This window comes from Pelodiscus sinensis, chromosome 2, assembly GCF_052426305.1.
Source record: "Pelodiscus sinensis isolate ZL-2025 chromosome 2, ASM5242630v1, whole genome shotgun sequence".
NCBI lineage: Eukaryota > Metazoa > Chordata > Testudines > Trionychidae > Pelodiscus > Pelodiscus sinensis.
The window spans coordinates 100315409-100338948 of record NC_143053.1 but is presented as its reverse complement, the minus strand read 5'-3'; the positions used below and the strand labels follow the sequence as shown (position 1 = coordinate 100338948).

General features: G+C 42.2%; 1 long non-coding RNA gene across 1 annotated transcript; it reads right to left on the bottom strand.

The window, feature by feature from the left end:
- Positions 1–1543: 1543 nt before the first annotated feature.
- Positions 1544–23340, bottom strand: LOC142826754 (uncharacterized). Its single transcript, XR_012900985.2, has 3 exons — positions 23239–23340; positions 20228–20321; positions 1544–1736 (listed from the first exon to the last, which is right to left on the bottom strand). It is a non-coding gene; the product is annotated as an uncharacterized LOC142826754 (long non-coding RNA).
- Between the last annotated feature and the right edge of the window lie 200 nt (positions 23341–23540).

Here is a 23540-nt window from a genome sequence, read left to right as displayed (position 1 = left end):
TTAAGGCAGTACATTTCAGATGAATTTGGCATGAGAGTGAGAACTCCATGAAAAGGGTGTCCATTGTATCCATATGAAAAGAGGCATTCACCTTGTTAGTACCACACAGGGATGCAGAGTAGATTCTTATTTACTGCTGAAATACTGAGGAGTATATTTCAACAAGTAATTGTTATACACCCATATTGTGCAGCTATTAAGACAAAGGGCAGATGCTATACCAACAGCAACAGCCTCTGTAACAGAGGGTATTACATCAACATCACTTGAGCCCCAGTATGTACCACTGGCATCCAGGCCCACTGACGGTTGGGGGCAAAGGGGGCAATTGCACAGGGGCCTTGAGCTCCCAGCCACTGCCACTATAGTAGCAGTGGCAGCCAGAACCAGGGGCCCCTTTGAGTTGTTGCAGGAGAGCTGCTCTGCCACTCTGGAGGGTTCTGAAGGCCGGGCCCTCAGCCCCGCTTTTTCTACCCATAGCTCCACCCCTTCCAGAGGCACAGAGCCAGCACCCTCCACACCTTGACCCCGAGGCTGCAGCTGCTGTCAGCCCCACTGTTGGCATCGCTCCTCGGTTGGAGAGGGAGCACTAGTGCATTTGCCTCAGTTCTATCACTTTCTTCTGTTTTGCAGCACATTAATATTCATGCCAAGAGGCACCTGGAAGTCCCTGCTTCTGATCAATTTCATTAGTAGCTGATGTACATTCCAGGAGATGGTTCAATCCACACCTTCTAGCTTTTATGAGGTAGACTCTGTGAAGGACTGAGTAGCTGCAGGCACATAAGCCTAGCCGAATTATGGAATAAGATAACGAAGAAGTGGAGAAAGGAATTGCGGTGGGGAAAAACCCTCTGATGCTTCATGGACTGATTCAGGAATTCCTTGTCACCCAGAATTACTATGCTTGCACTGCCTAATACAGTTACCTTTTTGTTTAGATTGTATTGCTTTCTTTAAACCAATGAACATTGGTTTTTTGGAATAACTGAAATGAGAAACACAGCAACATGTATTTTACTGTACCAGACATTCAGTTCTAAGGAACAATGCCTGTCCCTTGAAACAGGAGCCATCAACATTTGATCTGTATATTGTAGTAGTGCTTCAAATTTGCTAGGTGCTGTATGGGTAAGATACAGGGTATAAACCAAGAAGGTACTATGGCAGGAAAGTCACATACCTCAGAGAGGTAGCTATGTTAGTCTATAACTTTAAAAAAGAATAAGTAGTCCTGTGGCACCTTAGTGCATGTCTATACTAGAAAATTATTTTGAAATAACTACATTTGAAATAATAACTCCCAAAATAACTATTTCAAAATAAGCTTATTTCCCAAGGAAAGCAGGAGTACAGATTTTGAAATAACCAACCCATTATTTCAAAATAACAGGCCTGGTAGTGTGGACTCTCTGCTTAGTATTTCAAAATAAAAGGGGAAGCATTTCAAAATAACTCCCTATTGTAGACCAGGGCTTAGAGACTAACAAAATCATGAACTTTTGTGAGTAAAACCTTTTTCATCGGATGAACTGGAGTAGAAATAACAGAATCCAAGATATATATAACAGAAAAAGCAGTTACCTGTTGTAGCACTTGGGTTAATGAAGCTAATTAAGTGGGTTGGATATGTCCCATTCACAGCTTTTGATGTGAAAAAAATGAATGTCAAAGGCAGGGGAAACAGGCTTTGTAGTGTGGACTATGGTTACTCAGAAGCATCCTCCGCTAGCTCTCTGAAAGTAATAAATGGAATAATTTTATAAGGTGCTAATAAAGGAAAATCTGTATGCATTCCTCACCTTGCATCTTTATTGAAAGACTGGAAGTCCTGAAAACAAACTGATATGGCAATTCTCAAAATGTGTTTGTTACACACACAGTTCTCATAATGGATCACAGAACTCCTCTCCCCCAGATTTAAATACCACCATATAATGTATTTTTCATATATGTCTGTAATTATGAGGGATAGTTCAAAATAGGTCTTAAATGCACTCTGACCAGACCTAAAATCAATAGTGATTTTTTTCTTAGGTTGTTGGGACAAAGGTGTTTTTTTTAAAAATAGATATGCAGAAGAATGAAAATACAGATGAAAGAAAAAAATAAAATGGCAGGAAAAAGTTATACTTATTTACTCATATGCTTGCTACTGTGTTTTAAAAATGGCTACAATTCATTAGCATTATACTATTCACCACAGATAAAGAGAGGTTTGGCTACTGGCCTAAAAGATGACCAATTTTAATAATTTGTTCTTTCGTTCTGATCTTGTTACATACTTGATTATTTCCATTACACTGTTCAGAAGTGTTACCCATATATGGGGAGGTCGTGGGTTCTTTTTTTTTTTTTTTTCAAAAATATAGTACACTTGAAAGGAAAATAATTCTGAAATGAAACCTACAGTTCTGAGTGTTTTTACAGTTAAATTAAGTCTGTCTAGAGTACTTTCTAATATATTTTCCCTGTATCTCAAGAGTCTGGTAATTTCTAAGTATGGTTGTGTGATTTAAAAGGCCAGCTAGCAAGGATTCATAGACACTTTCTTCAGGAAATGTATACACCAGAGATTAATAACCTCACCCAGCTACCCTCGCTGAGATCTGTATATGCAAACAGTTATTACTGTGTGGCTGCTGCAGAATGAAAATTTGAAGCTGTAAAAACAGCAGGGGTCAGTACTAACTAACTGTTAGAACTCTATAGTGACATGGAACTTCAGTAACTATAGAAGTCTAAGTGTATTATGTTTGTAAGATTGCTGTGCACTTTTGGTAGAAAAGTTGAGAATGGGTTGTAGTACTAGTGCTTTTTTTCAAATTTATATTATTAAATTTTCCTATAAAGACATAAAAGCATAAGATTCAATATTAATACAATGGTTCATGACCAGGACTTCTAGCACTACAGTAACACAAATAAACAAGAAGGCTGTGTCTAGACTGGCATGATTTTCCGGAAATGCTTTTAACGGAAAAGTTTTCCATTAAAAGCATTTTCGGAAAAGAGCGTCTACATTGCAACGGATGCTTTTCCACAAAAGCACTTTTTGCGGAAAAGCGTCCGTGCCAATCTAGACGCGCTTTTCCGCAAAAAAGCCCCGATCACCATTTTCGCAATTGGGGCTTTTTTGTGGAAAACAAATCTCAGCTGTCTACACTGGCCCTTTTGCGCAAAAGTTTTGCGCAAAAGGGACTTTTGCCCGAACGGGAGCAGCATAGTATTTCTGCAAAAAGCACTGATTTCTTACAGTAGGAAGTCAGTGCTTTTGCGGAAATTCAAGCAGCCATTGTAGACAGCTGGCAAGTTTTTCCGGAAAAGCAGCTGACTTTCCGGAAAAACTGGCCAGTCTAGACACAGCCGAATAGATTAATTTAGAGGGATAGCACGGAGTACTGTCCATTACATAGATTTCTATTGTTTTATAACATCATGAATGGTTTATCACAGGAAAATAATACCTTTTAATCTCAGAACGAAACCTAATATCAAAAGAATGACAGACAATATAAATTAAAGAGAAACAAAAATGAAAATGAATACTTGAGACAAGTAGAAGTAGACCATCCTACTGATGCCTGTTTACATATGCATTTTCTCTAAGGTTACGTCTACACTGCAACGCTATTTTGGGATACCGGAGTATTGCGAAATAGCTATGCTGCGTCTTCACAACAAGCCCATTATTTAGGGCTTACTATTCCGACATCCCTGTAAACCTCATTCTATGAGGAGTCAGGGACATTTCGGAATAGTGCTTTATTTTAAAATTTGGTGCTGTACAGACCAATAAGCAGAGTCTCCACAATACCAGGTCTGTTATTTCAAAATAACGGGCTGTGGAACTCAGTACTCCTATTTTTCATTAGGAGTAACACTAATTCCAAAATAGTTATTTCAAAATAAGGATATTGTGGATGCTCCAGTGCCACTATTTCAAAATAATTATTCCCCAGAGTAATTTGAACTAATTATTCCCCAGTTCTTCCTGGGAATGCTAGTTTGAATTTGTTACATCAGGTGTTAAGTCAAATTTAGTAATTTTGAAATACTTTCCTAGTGTAGACATGGCCTATTAAAAGAGAACAGATTTGTAATATGGTTTTGAAGGGTGGGAGGTTTTGGGGGGGGATTGGGAGGGGAGGGTAAAAAGACAGCTACTTTTAAATCCATGAGTTAATGTCTAGGGAGGTTAAAGCAGTCTCCTGTGTGTGTTATGTTTCTTGATGTCTGATCTGTGTCCATTTATCCTTTGGCACAGAAACTCTCCAGTTTGGCCAATATACATGGCAGAGGGGCATTGCTGGCACATGATGTCACATATCATGTTAGTGGATGCACAGGTGGATGGTATGGCTTATGTGGTAAGGTCCTGTGATGGTGTCACTTGTATAGATACATGAGTAGAGTTGGCTACGGGGTTTGTTGAAGGCATAGATTCATTGGTGAGTGTTTCTATGGTGTTGTATGTGGCTGTTGGTAAGTATTTGTTTCAGGTTGGGGGGCTATCTGTGGGTGAGGATTGGCTGTCTCCCAAGATCTGTGAGAGTGAGGGATCATTTTTAAGAATTGGTTGTAGATTGTCTATGATGCGCTGGAGGGGTTAAGTTGGAGGCTGCAGATGATAACCAGTGGTCTTTTGTTATTTTCTTTGTTGGGCATGATCTGTAGTAGGTTACTTCTGGGTACTCCTCTGGCTCTGTCAATCTATATCTTCACGCCCACTCCAATTCATCTGATTAAGTGGGTTTTACCCAGGAAAGCTTATGCCCTAATAAATCTACTGGTCTCTACGGTGCCGTGGGATTCCTCATTGTATACTGAACAGAGAGCTTTCCATGAACATTCCCACAGAGTTATTCTTCCCCGTCATATTTTTTATATATACCATAGGAGGATGAGCTGATGACCAACTGGCTTAGCAGTCAGGACAGGGTCATACTATTTCTGCCAGCCTAGTCATCCCAGAGGGGCCCCAGCAGCAGTCTCAGTCACTCCTACATGCTCTAGTTGCTCCCTCTCAGATTCTGTCACTGCAGATGAGTGATGGAGAGTGGTAATTTAGGGGGACACAGGCTCACACATTTCACCCAGTCCCAAGGAAGGGCGCTAGCAGTTTAATCAAAGTGTCCAGCCCAGTTAGGCTACGTCTACACTACAGGGTTTTTGCGCAATAAGAGATGTTTCTGCGCAAAAACCCACAGAGCATCCACACCTCAAGTGTGGTTTTGCACAAGAAAATTTTCAGTAGAATGGCAGAACAAAGGGTGTTTTGCTATATAGGTATACCTCTTTCTATGAGGCATAACTCCTTTTTGCACAAGAGTTCTTGCTCAAAAGGTGTGTGTAGACGCTCAACAGGGGTTTCTTGTGCAAAAAGAGCGTATCAGAAAAAGCACAGGTGCTCTGATGGCCATTCTGTTAATGGCCATCAGAGCTTTCTTGCACAAGAGCATTCATGCAGTGTGGATGCTTTCTTGCGCAAAAGCACATCGCTTTTGTAGTGTGGACACGCTTTTGTGCAAGAAGTTTTTGCAAAAGATCTCTGCTGCAAAAAGCTTCTTGCTCAAAAAGCCTGCAGGGTAGACATGAGCATCTCCAAATAATATTTTCCCCTTGTGTCATTTCCTACCAGTCTGGAGATCCTCAGTCTGGGTCATCATCTTAGAAGACTCTCCTCAATCTTTTTGTGTCAGTTCAAGGAATCTTTTTTAGGGCTTTCAGAGGAGGAGGGGAATCCAAGCCCTTGTTGCTGGAGCAGACTCCAAAAAACTGTAGCTATTCCTGACACAGCTCTCAGACTTGCTCCTCAGTGCAACATACCGATCCATCCCCCCTTTTTTGGGCAAGCAATGTCCTTTTAAACTGGTCCTTTGTTGTAAACATGCTCTGCACTTGTTGCTAGACAGAGCTGCCCTAGCCTAATATTGTTTTACTCACAGCCCTGATTCAATGTGGGACCTGTAGACCGCAGAACAATATCCAAACTTAAATTATGGAATGGAAGTAGCAGAGTTATAGGACACAAGTTTCTAGCAAATACCCTTAAAGAAGGCAGGATTTCATCAGTGTAAAATGAGAAGTAGAGATAAGTGAAGGGCTTCCTACACAAGGGTGGAATTTTGAGTGGGGGGAGGGGCAGCAGCCATGTGCTCTGGGATGCAGCTTGCTTTTCATCCCATGCCTTGGATGCTAAGGGAGTGAGGAAAAAATATTTGCATTCAGTGCATTCCTCTCACATCTGGCTGGTGAAGGCAGCTCATCAGCTAGGTGTGAGAGGCATGCATGGAATGCAAGTACTTTCCCCTCACTCCATTAGCATCTGGGGAATGAGATGAAAAGCAAGCTGCCTCACAGAGTGCATGGCTGCTGCTCCTCTTACCCACCTAAAATTCCACCCTTGCAAACACAGATAGTGCTATAAAAGAAAATCAGCCCTTTTTCATGTAATGTATTTAGTTTACAGTAGCTTGGTTGAAACATCTGGTTCTCTCATTTCTAAGTTTACAATTTGATAGATTAAGACACATAAAGACACTTAGCAGAAATTATAAATATGGAGTGGAAAATCAGATCCCTGGCCTAAATAGCCTTTGGGAAGTTGTTTGAATGTTATCATCTCAGTAGAAATTATGATTTCCTGTCAGAATCAGCACTGAAAATCTGAAGCTACAGAAATTTGCTGCAATGCAGGTGAACCCTTTTTTTTCTCTTAGCCTAACTCTCACACACTATTAGGATGGGATTTTATTTTTTAAAAGATATCAAATTCCCAACTGAATCTCTGATAGACCCATAACTTTTGCAATATGCTAGCCACAGCTCTGATCTATAAATCAGACATTCACACAAATTGATGTCCTAGTCACATCAAACACATTTACTGTACTCCATTTAGTCTGTTCTAAAACTTGCCTTATAATGTAAAAGACCTAATTCTTTCCCTTTATAGTAGTATTGATGTTTAGCTATCCATTATAATTGAAGTAAGATATATTTTAATCAACATTTTTTATAGTCATCAAGCTTTTTGCCATACCTGTATTAGCAAACCACATGTGCATGTGTGATATGTAAATGATAATGTTGCAAAGCCTGTAGGAATATTTGAAACTCTTTATAGTCCTTCACAGCCCAAAGCAAATCATCATTTACTCATTTTACACATGTGAAAATATTACACTTCATTATGAAATAAGGCAATTTGTGAGAAAATATCTAAAATAATCCACTCTTTCTGACAAGGGCTGTTCAAAGCTCATGATCAGAATATCTGTGAACAGTTTGCATCAGACTTTGATAGTCTAATTTTTGAATTTTGCAGCATCCTTCAATTCTAGCTGTGTGAGACTCACTTTTCAGAAACCTCTTACAATATGCCATTATCTTCCATTCGGTATATAGCCCCCATTCTTGATAAGCTATAATAAGTCATGTCTCTGTTTTCTTACAATTTAACAAGCCAGAACAGCAGCAGCTTGATCACTCAAGGCTTAAAATAAAAAAAAATACTATTTTAGGGAAGTACTCAGGTTTACTTCAGCCTACACAGATGTTCATTTGCACCAGAGTAAAAAGAGAGGATTAAAAATATTAAATGATGACCACCAGATCATCAGTGTGTCTCCTCAAACACACCTACAAAATTTGCCAGTGTATCATTCAGTAGCAAAATCAGAAACCTGTCCCATTCATGTATGTATCCACATGCTGTAACTATTCATCTCTTTGCTTAATTTGAGCCCAGAAAACCAAGATTATTCTGTCTACAAGAAAGGGGGTTAAGGATTATGCAAGGTGAGTCTGATTACATTTAGGGAATCTGAATGAACAGTTGGATCTAGAATCTTATGTAATAAACACCCAAAACCTATCTTTTACATTTTGTATGTGAAAAAAATATAATTAGGGCTAGTTAAATTATTTATCAAGACTAAAATATAGTAGGGAATATGAATTAACTGACAAATTGCTAGTTAAGTGTGGATAGATATAACCACATAGATGTGTTTAAAAAAAACTATGTGGAAACAGTTGTAGTTGTTGTACTATGTGGAAACTTGTTGTAGTTTATTAGTGGCAGTTGCCTTTCAGAAAATTCATAACAAGCTACATTCTTTTAAAAAGTTGTATAACCCAAAGACAACTATATTTGCAAAGTTACATTTTGCTCAGCCCTATGCTGTATTGCCCTTGATGATATTAAATAAGTCACCTCTCATATGGACTGTCCCTTAACACAGACAAAACACTGAATTTGATGCAGCATGACATATATAACAATTCAGAGTAGATAATATATAAAAATAACAGCTTTTTTCCTCCAGAGAATTCTGAGGTTTCAAGATTTTATCACTGCTTTCTGTGAGCATGTAAGGGAGAATAAAAACCAGAACTCATTTAAGCAAGTATTGCCATTTAGTAGTGTTTTCACTACCTCGGGAAATGGCTACCTGCAAAAGTATGACACTGACCTGTGCCCAGGAAACTCAGAAAGGGGAAATGAAATCACGTGCCCCCACTGGAGTTTGCTAGCTCCTGGAACACTGAACTGAGTCCCTATGTATCTAGGAGAGTCTCTGAATTGCAGCAGCAATGGCTCCAAGAGCCCTCTGACACAATTTCCCTGCCTGTTTAGGATCCTGAGCAGAGATGGTATAAACTGGAAACTCCTACACAAGCCAATGAGGGTAGGAATGTTTTACATAGACACAGTTTGCTGGGCAACAAGAAGACAGAACTGATCGATTCCCACAATGGCCATGGTCAAGCTTCCTCAAAGGATCAACTGTGGTTTTGACATGGAGTGGTTTGAGTTTGGACCTGGAGGAGGAGTAAAAGACCCTGGGGTATCTCTCATCATCTCCCACTCTCTCAGGGATTTTGAAACCATGGTAGAGTTTATGGGAGTGCCAGTCCTGCAGAGACCAGATCAGGGATGCAGAGAATCAAAGCAGTGCTAGCTACCCAGAGGCAGCTAAGATCTCGCCCAGAATCCCACCTTGGGAGAAAGGAGAGGATCCTAACCCCCTTTCTTTTTGTTTAGCACAACCAACTTTCAGAGTGCTGCAAGACATATCATCAAGTCCCATCTTTGTGCAACAGTTCTAGGCAGGTGGTTAGGGGGTTGTGTTCAGGCAGTGATGAGTGAAGGGAGGTTGGGAAATTGTTAGATGATTGATGTTTTAATGTTTACATTAATTTTAATCCTGTCTTTCCCCATATTTGCTGTCCTCAGGAAAGTTCCTGGTGTTATGTTGTTCCTTTTCAAGATGGCTTTTTTTTTTTTTTTGCATTTCTGTTAGTGTATTGTGTTGCATTTTGTATATTATTCATAATAATACAGTAGTGTGTTGTAAATATATTTTCTCTGTTCAGTGGGTTATATTCCCGGTGAACAGAGGAGGGGAGGAGTTATTTCCTCAGGGATAGCTTCCCTGTTTCCCAGGCATAGAGATGTAGAGACACTGAAATAAAGAAACCAGGAGCCAACCCACGCAAGAAGAAGGGATGGAAGAAAAGAAGCCATTCCAATTAGAATGCACCAGAGAGCCAGCTTCAGGCACTTCTCTGGATGTGCCTGAAGAGAGAACATATTAATTGTGATCTCTTCTGAATTCCTCTTGGCCAGGAAATGAACCATCTAACATTGTAGGATATGCTCAAAGAGATGGCACAGACTGTTCCTATTGTGCAGTCCCTCAGTGGAGCCTCCACTGAAAGCTACTGGCACCAGCTTGTGTCATGCTAAGTATTATTTCTCTCTGTCATGCTCCACAGCCTTAATCAACTGATGAAACAATACAATGCAGCATTTCAGAATATATTCATCTTTGGAAATGAGTGCCACTGTGACATATCTAACTTATTCTTCTACCAGCAGCTCAAGGTAATTGCTTTCACCAGGCAGTGGAAATGTCTGCAAGTACATATGATGATCCTGATCCTCCTCTCATTTATATTGTTTATCAGTGACTATGAAACCGGTTTAAATTTAGCCATGTGATCCTGATTTCAGGCAAATTTCATTTTGGTGCACGTGGGGACTGTTCAGAAGGGCCATACTAAATTAGGGCTGAGGCATAGATTCTGGTGGTGGAAGAACCGAGCAGAGGGAGAGAATAACTTGTAAGCTACCTAGTGTCCAGTAAGCTCCTGTGAGCTGCCAAGACAGACAGCTAATTATGGAACTCACATGAGGACAGCCAGAACAGACAGAGAGTATGTCTGTACTGGGAGTCAAGGCAATAATTTCCATCTTGAGGAGACATATGGGCACTACCTGTCGTTGAACTAGCATATGAAAAATATGAAAAATAATAAAATAGCCTCTATTGCACAGGCAGTGCAGTGTGACAGGAAGGGCTAACCATTCTGAGTATAAACCCAGCTGGGCCACATAGTACATACTCAAGTGGCTAGCTCACATTACTGCCCATGCTACAGTGACTACACTACCCTTTTCACACACTAGCTTGATGAGTATGTCTTCTCACTCTGGGTATCATACACCCAGCTCTATATGTAGACATGCCTTTAGAGAGACTTAGATGCCTTCAGTGGTCAGGAAGAAGGAATCTAATTCTTGGTTTGGAACTTGCAATAGTCCATCAGCAGCCCCAAGCTAGTGGCCTCCTGTGATGAAGGGGGGATGTGTGGGGGTTTTGAAGGGTGTGAATGCAGAGTGGGTGGCACTTAGTGTCCCTGAGTGTTACTGTTTTAATGAGGTGAGGGGAGAAGGAGTTTATTGTTACAGGGATCAGCACGGAACTTAGGACCCCAGCCAGTGGCCTGGAGACTGGAGACCCCAGTAACTGGTGACTGGGAGACCCAGCTTGGACAGTGCAACTAGTTCTGGCTAGTGGGAGGACAATGAGCTGCAGAGAAAGGACCCAGATGACCTGACCAGTTGGTTCCAACTGGGGTGAGAAGAGAGGGGTCCAGGTGACACTGGACAGAAGATAAATTTACAGGAGAGGAGCTGCTGGGGAAAGATATCGGATGCATGGCTGGGAGGAGGTGGATTCTGGAGTGGGCAGAGGAGCAGGCAGACCTCATCTGGATGCAGGGGAGACTCAGACACACTGTACTGAAGAATGATAGACTTACAGGCCCTGAGAATTCTTATGCTGTGTTCATATGCTCAATAAACCCTCCTGTTTTCCACTGGCTGAGAGTCACTGTGGTCTAGAGAACAGGGATGCATTATTCTCTCTGGGACTGGAGGCCCTGGGGTCCAGAGAGTGTGGACTCCCTGAGGGGGCCCATGGAGAGAAACAGATGTGTTGGAGGCTCAGAGAGGTGTGGTTCCAGGAGGCAGAAGGGCTCAACCCCCAAGAGAAAGTGAATCCCCAAGAAGGGCTATCACACTGAATGGGGGATTCCCCCAGGAACTGTATGGGCCAAGTGTGAGAAAGACCTGTAAGACTGTGACACCTCTACTGATGAAAAGGGCTCTTGGGACATCCTCTCACCCATCAGCTTTGTGGTCTGCTGCACTGTTCCTTGAGAGTGCCAGTATTCAATCTTTGCATGAAAGGATGTCAGAATGGAACTAGAAGGGTGGAGCAATGTTGCTGCTCTTACTCTCACAACTATGGATTTATACTGGCAGCTGCAGTAGCAGTTAGGGTGCTCTTCACCATTGGCCAAATTCTGTCTTTTGCCGGTTGCCACAAGTTAAGTCTGATGTGTGTGGTAAGTTTACATGTTTTTCTTGGATATACAACTCCACATTGAATTGATTGTCAAGTGCTGTATCATCACTAATTCAGCTAAAAGCATTTCTGGAAGCTGCATAGAGCTATGATGACAATGATGGTGAATTCTAAAGAAGATATCTCAAAATGCTCTCATAGTTCCTTGTTCTTTTCAGCCCATACCTGACTGTGATACTCCTTTGAAACTTGGCCTACATCTTGGTCCTACTCTTATTTCTTTGTGCTCCTGTCTTTTTGCCCTGCAGCAGTGTTTGTTGTGGCTTTTACATTTGGAATTTGTCTTTCCTGACCTGCTTCTTGTCAAGGATGGCAGCAGCCATAGTGAAGCACAGCTAAGTCTGCCAAATGTTTATGTTCCACAAGAAGCAAATCAACATAAAAATTAATTCTGAACTGTTATCGTTGCAAAAAGAAATAGAAGTGAGCCATAAAATTCAAATTCCTCTCTAACCTTCTCTAAAATCTAAAATTTAGGTGTCCAAATCCCAGATTAGGATTGACTCATTATAGAGACAAGGTCAGCTCTGAGGTCTGGATCTGGAGCCAGATTCAAAAAACCTTAAAATTCAAAGGTGTTTTGATGTTGCTTTTTGGCTTGAGCCCATCACTAGTAACACAAATTTGCAACTTTTGCTCCAGCGAGAGCCTTGTTTCCTCCTCTTTATCGATTATGTGAGTCCCCAGCAGAAACAAACTCAAAGTTATTATTTACAGTCAGGATCCAGGCCCTTTTCTGAGTGAGAGCAATGCTAATAGTGCTGCTGCTGGACTACAATTTCAGTATTCTCATAGCACACTGAAAGCCAAGCCCTGGGAGGCTTTATTTTACTTATGTTTTGTGAATCTTACTACAAATTTTCCAAAAGTGGATTATAACATTGTGTATCTCCAGTTGAGGGAGGATCTATTTTCACACATCTGAGCACACTTTCAAAAGTTTTGAACATTCACTTGCCTAATTAAAATGGCCATATGATTGATATTTCAGGCTTCTTGGTCTGGTGACTTATTTTGGCTATAGGTGCCTAATATCAGACAATCACATTTGAAAGATTGTTTTACATATCTAAAATCAGTTTTTTAAAAAAATGGAGGCAGCCCAAATTTAGAGGCTACTTTTGAAAATTTGAATCTATGTGGGATTTCCAGGTCAAATGCCCCTAAACTGCAAGGACATTTTAATCTCTATCTAATTTTAAATTTTGTGGCAAGACCTTATACTGATATTGGAAAAATCAAAACCAGACCCCACAGTATGTATGTTTTCAATTTTTCTTCCTATTAACTAGAATGCTTGGGGGACTTCATAATCTTTATAGGACCCTAACCCAAGTTTGTCCTGAAAAATCTCTAAGGATGGCGAGTCACTGAAAGAATTGGGCTTGTTTAGTTTAGAAAAGAGAAGACTGAGAGGGGACATGATAGTGGTTTTCAAGTATCTAAGAGGATGTTATAAGGAGGAGGAAAAAATTGTTCTCCTTGGCCTCTGAGGATAGGACAAGAAGCAATGGAGAGGTTCAGGTTGGACATCAGGAAAAACTTCCTGCCTGTCAGGGTGATTAAAAACTGGAATAAATTGCCTACGGGGGTTGTGGAATCACCATCACTGCAGCTATTTAAGAGCAGGTTAGACAGACACCTCTCAGAGATGATCTAGACAGTGCTTGGTCCTGCCATGAGGGCAGTGGACTGGATTTGATGACCTCTCAAGATCCCTTCCAGTTCTAGTGTTTTATGATTCCACCAGCTCCCTAGGTAACCCATTTCAGTGCTTCATCCTCCTCCTACTGAAATATTTTTTCCTAATATCCAGCCTAGACCTCCCCCACTGCAACTTGAGACCTTTGCTCCTTGTTCTGTCATCTGTCACCGCTGAGAACAGCCTCTCTCCATCCTTTTTGGATCCCTCCTCAGGTAGTTGAAGGCTGCTATCAAATCCTCCCTCACTCTTCTCTTCTCCTAACTAAATAAGCCCAGTTCCCTCAGCCTCTCCCCATAAGTCACTTGACCACAGGATTCAGGACAATGGTTGTTAGGGGGGTTGTGCACGTTCTGTCTTGAAAGATCTATGTCTTTATTGCATTCATGACATTTGTAGAATCCAGAAGCCCTAGTGTTATAGCAGCCCCAAGTTTTTCAGAAGTGCCCATGAACCAAAAAGCCAGTTCTAACAATTATATAGTAGAGATTAGAAGCCAGAATGAAAAGAGGAAGTTCTGAATATGTTACCAATATGTTGGAGCAGGGCTACTTAACATGCGGCCCGCAGACCGTTTGTTTGCGGCTGGTGGTTTGCGGTTTGGGTTTACATGGGGCTCAACATGTGGCCTGCGGGTGGGATTCTTTGAACATGGTCTCCACTGGGAACATGCTCTACAACAGCGAGTCAATATAATGCTCTTCTGTTGATATGCATTTTAGTAGTTAAATTCCTGGACTGTCATTGCTCATTAATTGTGCTGTCATATGCGTGGAAATTGGGTAATTATAGCATTTTATTAATATCAGCAGAACTGACTTAAATGGGGCCTGTGTATTGTGTAGTTTTGCTTTAATTTCTTAATTCATGCCCATCAGTGTGAAAGAAATTATTTGCATATATATTTGCATGTATATGCAACCACACTTAAGTTGAGGCCCTCAGCATGTGAGTAACATTGTGGCCCCCAGGGCTTCCAAAGCTGAGTAGCCCTGTGTTAGAGGGAAAATGATGTAATTTCTTTTAAAAATAAAAAACCTGGATTTCCAACTCCTTCCTGCAGTTCTTCTTCCCTTGTCATTGCCGACACACATATATAACCACCCAGGGTGGATTTCAACCTGGGACCTCAGTATAGGAGCTGCTACAGCTTGAGCTATAAAGCCAGCTTACTCTCAGCTTAGGTTGTCGAGTTCCCTTGTTCTTATCTCTCACTGTAAGTAGTCTAAGTGCCACTATACGGGATAGTGAACTATATCGGTGTGTGGTTTACATGTACATTCTAGACTTCAGCAGTTTAACTACAAATGGTGAAGCATAAATATTTAGGGAATATTTGACAGAACAAGGGTGCAAGATTTCAGCTCTCAAATGAATCCGTTTTTTGTCAAAGGGAAAGAACGAACACAGTTGGGTAGATTGATGGAGAGAAAGCACATTACTGATGTTTGAATTAGTGGATTCCCTTCCAAGAATGTTCATGACAGGTATATCAGTTATTCTAACAGGCTCTGACAAGCTGAGAAATAGACACCCTTCTGACAAGGAGTTACAATGTGTTCTCAGTGAATGAGAAGATGAACTACTCAAGGCTGTTTGTATTTATCTGTACTCACTCCCCTTCAGCTCCTCTTGTCTTGGTCTCGGAGATATTAACTTATATGAAATTCAGAAAGAAGGCAGAGAAAATATAACATACTTGTATCGTGTCAAGCTTAGAAAGGATTCACAGCAACTTGCTGAATACTTCTGTTTTGCAATATGTGTACAATGTTAAAGATGCAACCATAAAGAGAGAGTCAGAAGTTTGGGATCCTTTAAATGCAGATTTTTCCCCCCTCAGATCATGCTGTGGGAGAATGAGGAGAGGCAGTACACTAGCAGAGAAGCCCAGCCCAGTGGAATTTTAGCTGACAGCAATTATTCCCCAAGGGTGTGAGGAAGCATGTACAGCAAGTTGAATTCCAATATTACTTAAAAGGGTGTAATATGCATTCTGTCCATGCCAGTTCTCCATCTCTTGGGCTGTGTCTAGACTATGCAGCTCTATTGGGAAAAGATACACAAATTGCAAAAAGCCTACCAGAGCTGGCCCGAGCCATTTGTGAGCCCCGGACCCCAGGAGCGCGGCACTGCCCCTGGAGTGCAGCGCGTGTGCGGCCCCACCCCCACCCGGTCTGGCAGCCCCGCACGGCACCCCCCACAATGGGGCGCTCCGGGCGGTAGCCCCGCTAGCCTGTACCTTGGGCTGGCTCTGCAGCCTACCTATTTACACTGAGCCAAATGTCAGAAAAAAAATTTTCAGAGCATCTCTTCTTCCTCGTAAAATGAGGTTCACGGGGATGCTAAAAAAAGTGTCTGCTTTTCCAAAACAATTTTCAGAAAAGCAGAGACATTCCTTGGATGTGGCAAAATTGTTCCGGGAGACCATCTGTTATTTTGAAATTATTTTGAAATAATGGAATTGCTGTGTAGATGCTCACATTACTTCGAAATAATGTCAGTTATTTCAAAATAACGGTGCTGCGTAGATTTACCCTAAAATGTCAAAGGACTACTCTTTTTTAAAGTTGGGGTATGTCTACACTACAGCGTTATTTCAAAATATCTTATTTTGAAATAGTTAAATTTGAAATAAGTTATTTCAAAATAACGCATCTACACACAAATTGCATTTTGAAATATCACGTCCACACTGAGTCGACGCTGAATCGCATTTAAGGCCGGCTGGAACCAGGTCCGGCAGGGCATCAGGTCAGGAGTTACTTTGTGTGGCTGCTACCTGAGGCTATCCGAGGCCTGTGCTTAAAGGGACCCCCCCAGACAGCCTGTTCTCAGGTTTCTGTACTTGCTTGCCTACCTCGATGAGGGACAGCAAAGCATTTGTCTCTACATGCTCTGGTTACCCTCACTCCAGACACCACAGTACTCTGTAACATGGAGCCAGAGCTGCCCCTGGGCACTCTGGTCCTTCTTGTGGACGTGTTGCTGTGACCATGGCTGCACCTTCTGCAGGCTGCCATCTGGGGGGTCCATCCGGGAGGCTGTCAGTATCCAGGAGACCCTGTGGGAGAGCTTCCACCCTGAAGAGCACTAAGAGCCTCCCTGGTCTGCCCCACTGGGGGCTTATGCCTCAGTCCTCCCTCACATCCTTCCACTTATCCCTCTCTTACCCCCCTTATGGTATCAAATAAAATACATGAATTTTCATGAACACAAACTCTCTTTATTTAACAAAATGGGGGGAGAGCAAAATGAAACTCTGGTGAGACTGGGAAAAGGAGGCAGGAGAGGATAGAAGAGAGGATGGGAGAGGGGAGGGGGAAACCTGAGAGGAGGGAGCTGGAAGGGGGAAGCAAGGGGAAGATGGGGGAGGGGAAGCTCAGGGCTCAGGGTTGGGGGGGTCTCACCAGAGCAACTTGATTTTCATGCGAACCTGCTCATGGGTTCTCATGTGGCCTTTGGTGGCCAGGCTGACAGCTATCTTGCCATAGATGGCCATGTTCCTCCATGTAGTGCGGAGATCATGGACATTGGGGGCATCCCCCCCAAACCTGAATATGGTCCATGATCTCCACCATGGACCAGGAAAGCACCCACCTTCCCTGGGCCCTGGAAGGCTCCTGGGAGCTGGCAGACTGCTCCTGGGGAGTGGTGGAGGGTTGGCTGCCAATGGCTTGCTGGCTCGTGTTTTGGGGCCACTGGGTCAGGGGCAGTGACTGCTGGCTCTGGGCTGGCAGGCTTGGTGCTGGCACAGTCACTGTGGCCAGATTGTACCCCTTTAAGGGCTCCGGGGACGGGGAAGGAGAAGAGTGTTCTTGGTTGAGGCTGGAGTGGCCACCAGGGCACCCTGGGAAGGCTGGAGGCCCCCTATTTCCAAATAAGCATCTACACAGTGCTTATTTTGAAATAGCAATTTTGAAATTGGCACTATTCCTCGTGGAATGAGGTTTACCAATTTCGAAATAAGTGTTCCGCTATTTTGAATTAATTTCAAAATAGCTGTTTGGCTGTGTAGCCACTGGTAAAGTTATTTTGAAATAACAGCTGTTTAAATTTTGAAGATTGCCTATCTTCTAGAACTGGAAGGGACCTTGATAGGTCATCAAGTCCAGTCCCCTGCCTTCACAGCAGGACCAAGTACTATCCCTGACAAATTTTTGCCCCAAATGGCCTCTGCAAGGATTGAACTCATAAGGCCAAGTTTAGCAAGCCCATGCTCAAACCACTGAGCTATCCCTCCTCCATTGTTAGCTGTTATCTAGAAATAACTTTGCTATGTAGAGATACCCTTACAGACTATCATGGCTAGCCCTCTGAGACTGCCACCATGTGTGATTAATGCTACCACTAGTGCTATCAAAAACAGTGCTTTCATTTCTCTTTCCAGCTACTATTTTACCTGACTTCTGGCTATATGCATGAGAGAAAAGTTCTTTTTACCCCCTCTCTTTTCTCTTCGTTACCTTCTCAGGGTTAACTGTAACCTTGATTTAAAATGCTTAGAGGCCATGGGCTTTTACTTCCATTTTGTCTTTGATTAATTGCTGCTATGAGGTTGGTCTTCTGAATGCATAATCTACAGAAACACAACACCTAAAATGTGCACTTCTGACAATGATGTGAAAGCAGTGGGAAAAGTGATTAGTTCCTGGTAAGAGAGGAGTTGTTTTATTGCTTCAGGAAATATGAGAAGAGTTGTTAACACAAAGGAGGCCAGAGATGCTGTTTCAGGCTTGTTGTTATGTTCCTTTTGTGGGGAAATTACGTGTTTTGCTTTTGAATAAGGCCATAGTGATGGCTGAGCACTGAATGATTACACAAGTGCTAATATTATTTCCAGGAATGCCAATTTACAGGGAGAGAGCGACAGAACAAAATACATGGGGGTTTGGGGGTGGAGGAAAAGGGTAAGACAGGAGTAATATGTACCTTTTACTCTATTCCTTGGAAATACCTCTCTACTGATGCTTTCTCTTTGCAAAGTTCTGAATCCTCTGAAAGTGTGTTAAAAACATACAATCCATTGGGAAATTTAACAGGCAATATACACAATATTCATGATGTTTAAAGGAGAATTTGGCTCAAAGGTAGCCATATGGATATTTATATGTCTACCTCCAGGGCAATGCTATTTCACTAAACCCTTAGGATTATTATTTCTGGAAGCAAAGTATTTAGGAGGCTGGTCTTTTGGAAGTGGTTAAAGGTGAAACAGAAACGGAGAGTGAAACCTGGTCCCATGAAAGACAATAGCAACCATCTCATTCATTTCAGTGAGGCCAGGATTTCACCCAGAGAATGCAAATTGCTTGAATGATAGCTGTTCAGTCTGACTCACCATTGTTCTCTCCTTTGTGTGGCCATGTTTTAAAGTTTCTGCCATACTGATCTGATAGCATTTTACAGCTAATTAGCTTTGGGGTAAATAACTATAAAAGGGGCAAAGTTATGGAGACTCGCTACTCTTATTTCCAAAATCAATTTTACTCTGTGGCAGGTTCTTGAATTAAAATAGTTACGTATCTTTCTATATTTAACTGTAGTAGAGGGGGCAAATTCATTGTATTGAAACTGACCTGGAGTAATAGAATTAACCTAGGAATTAATTTAGTATGGGTTAGACAAATATCACAGCTATGGTTGCAGATATTAAAATCTGATGAATGACAACAACGCTTATTAAATGCTTATGCAGTATAGACTGGGAGGCCTTCATTATAATTATGATTAAAGAGACTTCACGGTGAATTGTTTTGCGAAAACAGATTTAGAAGGTTTTGGTATAGAAATACTATTTGATTACTTCTATTGCAATGACAAAATTGCTCACATTTACAAAGTCCTATTATTTTAATCTAGTTTATTAGGATTTATTTTGTTCTTTGTAACTGTTAAAAAATGTGGTGGCTGAACTAGTCAAAACCATTGGCCTAGTAGAAAAACTAAATGGATAAATTCATGGTTTACTGGTTGCATATTAACTGCACCATGTTCTCATATTTTGGATAAGTTTAAACTTCTTGATTTTCATTATTCACATCAGACATTAGGATTTTTATCTGTGCATAAAAGAAGAACTAAGCAGGTGGCAGCTAACCCCTGAAGGTTCTCTTGACAACTACAGGCACCCCTCCATTGTTTTGTTGCTGTCTCTGAAATTAACTCATCAGGTAGTCCTGCATCAGAAAAATATATTTGTCATGCCCTGACAAATAATTATCACTTCTTTCTATCTTCTCTTCAAAACAAGCAATATAAAGAGCATCTCAGATATCTGTTCCTTGCTTCCTTGTTGCTAGGAAGGTTGACTTAAGATATGCAACTGCAGATATGTTTATTACGGAGCTAGAATCGACATATGTTAAATCACTCTTCTCTTGACTTTTGTCCACACAGCAGGAGGTCAATTGGGAGTAAATGCTCTTGTTGGCTTCCCTTATTCCTTGTGAGGAGCAGGAGTACCGGTGCTGATGAGGCTATATTAGACCCGCTAAATCAAACCCCAGAAGATCAACCGCAGCAGTGTGGATCTTCTATATAGCGTAGCCTTGGCCTACATATATCCTGAGCTATGTTCTAAGTCCGGCATTGAAAACAAATGGGAGACTTGCTTCTAGTGAGACCTTACAAGTATTATTATACACCTTCAACATATTTTTAATAAGTGGCATTAAAGGATGGACAGAGTTTTAGATTTAGTCTTAAATAAGGAGGAGTTGCATAATTCCCCATGTCTGGTAGTAGAATTGAGGAGTCTACATGGCTTCAGGTATTAATGTTTGCAGTTGTCATGACTTACCCAGTCTATTTCAGTGCCTCTAGGACCATTCATCTGTTTTTTTCATTGTATTTCTGTACATAGATGGCAGAATACCACCAGAATTGTGGTTTCTCTGAGACAAAACAGGCCAGGACAACATTAACACAAATGAACATAAATGAACAACAATGTGCTTAGAAATACCAACACTTGATCCAGTCACTACATACACCCTTAGGGCTGTTATGAAAGTTTTAATATGTTTTAATATCCAATTCTTTGATAGGATAACAAGTCTTGTGGATAAGGGAGATGCAGTGGACATTGTATACCTAGACTTTAGTAAGGCATTTGATATGGTTTTACATGACCTTCTTATCAATAAACTAGGCAAATGCACTTAGATGAGTCTACTATAAAGGGAGTGCATAAGTGGCTGGATAACCTCTCTCAAGGTGCATCTAGATTGCAGAGGGGTTTTTCAGAAAAATGGCCATTTTTCCAAAAAAACTTCACTTAGGGTATGTCTACACTACCACCCTAGTTCAAACTAGGGTGGTTAATGTAGGCAACTGGAGTTGCAAATGAAGCCCGGGATTTGAATTTCCCGGGCTTCATTTGCATATTGCCGGGCGCCGCCATTTTTAAATGTCCGCTAGTTCGGACTCCATGCCCGCGGAGTAACGGTAGTTCAGAATAGGAAGCCTAATCTGAACTACTTAGTTCGTGCCGCATGTAGCCACGGGCACGGAGTCCGAACTAGCGGACATTTAAAAATGGCGGCGCCTGGCAAGTTCGTATGACTACATTAACTACCCTAGTTCGAACTAGGGTGTTAGTGTAGACATACCCTCACATCCACACTGCCATTGCGTTCTTTCAAAAGAAAATTGAAAGAATGCAAGGGTTTTTCTGACATTGGTAAACCTCATTCTACAAGGAAGGACGCCGTTTCCAAAAGAGCTCTTTCAGAAAAAGGTGTGTGTGGACACGGAAGAGTGAGTTTTTTCGAAAGAAGAGTCCTCCAGCAAAAAGCACAGGTGCCCTGGTGGCTACTTTGTCCATAGTAATCACTACTTAAATGTAAGATAGCGTCCATTCTGTATGCACGCTATCTTTCAAAAAAGCAGATTGCTTTTTCAATGCACTTTGGCAGTGTGGACTCTCTCTTTTGAAAGAAGTTTTTTCGGAAGATCTCTTCAGGAAAAGCTTCTTCCGAAAAAAGTCTGCAGTCTAGACGTACCCTCAGAGAGTAGTTATTAATGGTTCAGAGTCATGCTGGAAGGGCATAACAAGTGGGGTTCCCCAGGTTGCATTTATATAATCAAATGGAGATATCTCAGGAAGGAGAGAATTCCTTTCTTTAATATTTTATAAATCAATTTGATCAAAATGTTTCTGCTGAATTTTAATTCTTTACAATTCTATTTTATACTATAAAATCTAATACAAAATTAAAAAGTAGTTTCAAAACAAACATTTTTGATATGTAAACATTGGACTGGGAAAGCATTTGGACATAGTCAGAACTGTTTTGTTTTGTGCTTTTAGGAAACAAACATCTACAAATTACTGATTTTTTTCTAGTTTTTGTATTTTTAATTAAAACAAACAATTTCTATGGAAATGTTTATTTATTCCTTCAAAAACTTTTTTTGACTAACTTCAGCCAGTGCTAAAGGATTTTTGTCTTTCATAAAAGACTTGAAGACTTTAATTGTTATTTTTGTTTAAACAAATTCTCTGATTTTGGTGTTAAGTCAAACAATTATTTGGCCAGCTTATTGTACTATTTTGTTGCATGATTGTTTTGGTGAATAATTTGTAGTGTCTCTTTTTCTGACTTTTTAAGCAATTACTATTGGAATGCTGGGCAGGGGCATGATTTTTATGTAATTAGTTCTTGCAGTTGATTACCAAACTTAAAGCATTTGGGAAAAATTAATCATTTTCTATTACTTTGTGATTGTCCAACTTTTCATCATAAAGATTGTGTGACAGGACCAACAGCCTGCACACCGGACCACCCAGGGAGGCAGGAGGAGAGCAGGGCTGTGGGCAGCACGCTGCGGCGCCCCAATGCCGCCGGAGAATGGCGGCGGGGCCGGAACACATGCACGGCAGGGAAACCAGGGGCCCTGCCCCCAGCATGGTTCCGGGAGGGGCCAGGGCCAGGAGTGATGGCTGGGATGCAGCGAGGGAGGCTGCCACATCACGGAGGAGGCGGTGCTCTCAGGCCACGTCACAACCGGCAGGCCAGTTCAAAAGGGCTCGACGGCAGCACGGAGGGGGGCAGCCTCCTCCGCTGCAGGCAGTGGAGGGCCGGGCTGAGGACGGACCGGAGCTCTCCCCGAGGCCAGCGGATGGCCCCCCCCACCCCAGGACAGCCCCCGCAGGTGGCGGTCGGCCAGCCCGGAGACCGGAACCGAGCAGGGGAACTCATGCCACCTGAGGAGGGTGCGAACCGGCAAGGCCTCGGTGCGGGAGAGCGGAGCCCCAGGAGGAGCGGCCAAGGAGCGCCACAGGCAGCAATCACCAGAACCCCAGTAGGCATGAGGGGGCCAGAAACCGGGCCCCAAGGGCCTGGGGAGGGGAGGAAGCAGCCCGGGGCGGGAACCTGGTGGCATCCATGGACAGACGTGTTTTGGGAGTAAACTCCCCCGTCTGTCATGCAGGGACATTGGCGAGCCCCTCCACTTAGGGCCCCGGGCTGGGACCCGGTGAAGAGGGCGGGCCCAGGTTCCCCTCCTCCTACTCCCCTTGCTCACGACTCCTGCAACCCTGGTGGACAAACGAATGTGCACCTATGCCGGTAGGCCGCCCTGGCCAAAGCCGACGGGACTAGCCCCCAGAGGGGCCAAACTCTGGACCCAGGACCCAATAACTGGGTTGAGGGGGTCTGCTGAATCCCCCCGGCTCACTTGAGAGGGGGTGATCGCACCCAACATACCGGCCCTGGGATCGGGAGTCGAACGAAGGGGTCCGGTGAGCCCCCCGCCCGGCCGACAGGGGGTGATCGCACCCCATGACACGTCCACAGACTGACTCACCAATAAAGAGGATCTTTAATGACCCCTTTTCTGATCCAGAAAATATTATTCTTTTTCCAGCTCTTCATGTAGCCAGTAAATTTTCAGAAATATCAAGTCTCTGATAAGAAAGAAAAATGTCATGTGTATTATTTTCAGCATGAAGATATACACGCTGCATAGATCATCTAAATTTCTCTTAGAAAATTTTTTGGACAAGATCAGTACAAAATAATTCTGTGTGTGTGACATTTAGTTTTAGAATGCATAATTAACTTAGCTCCCAGACACATTCGTCTTCAGTTTAATTAGTGTAATTTAAA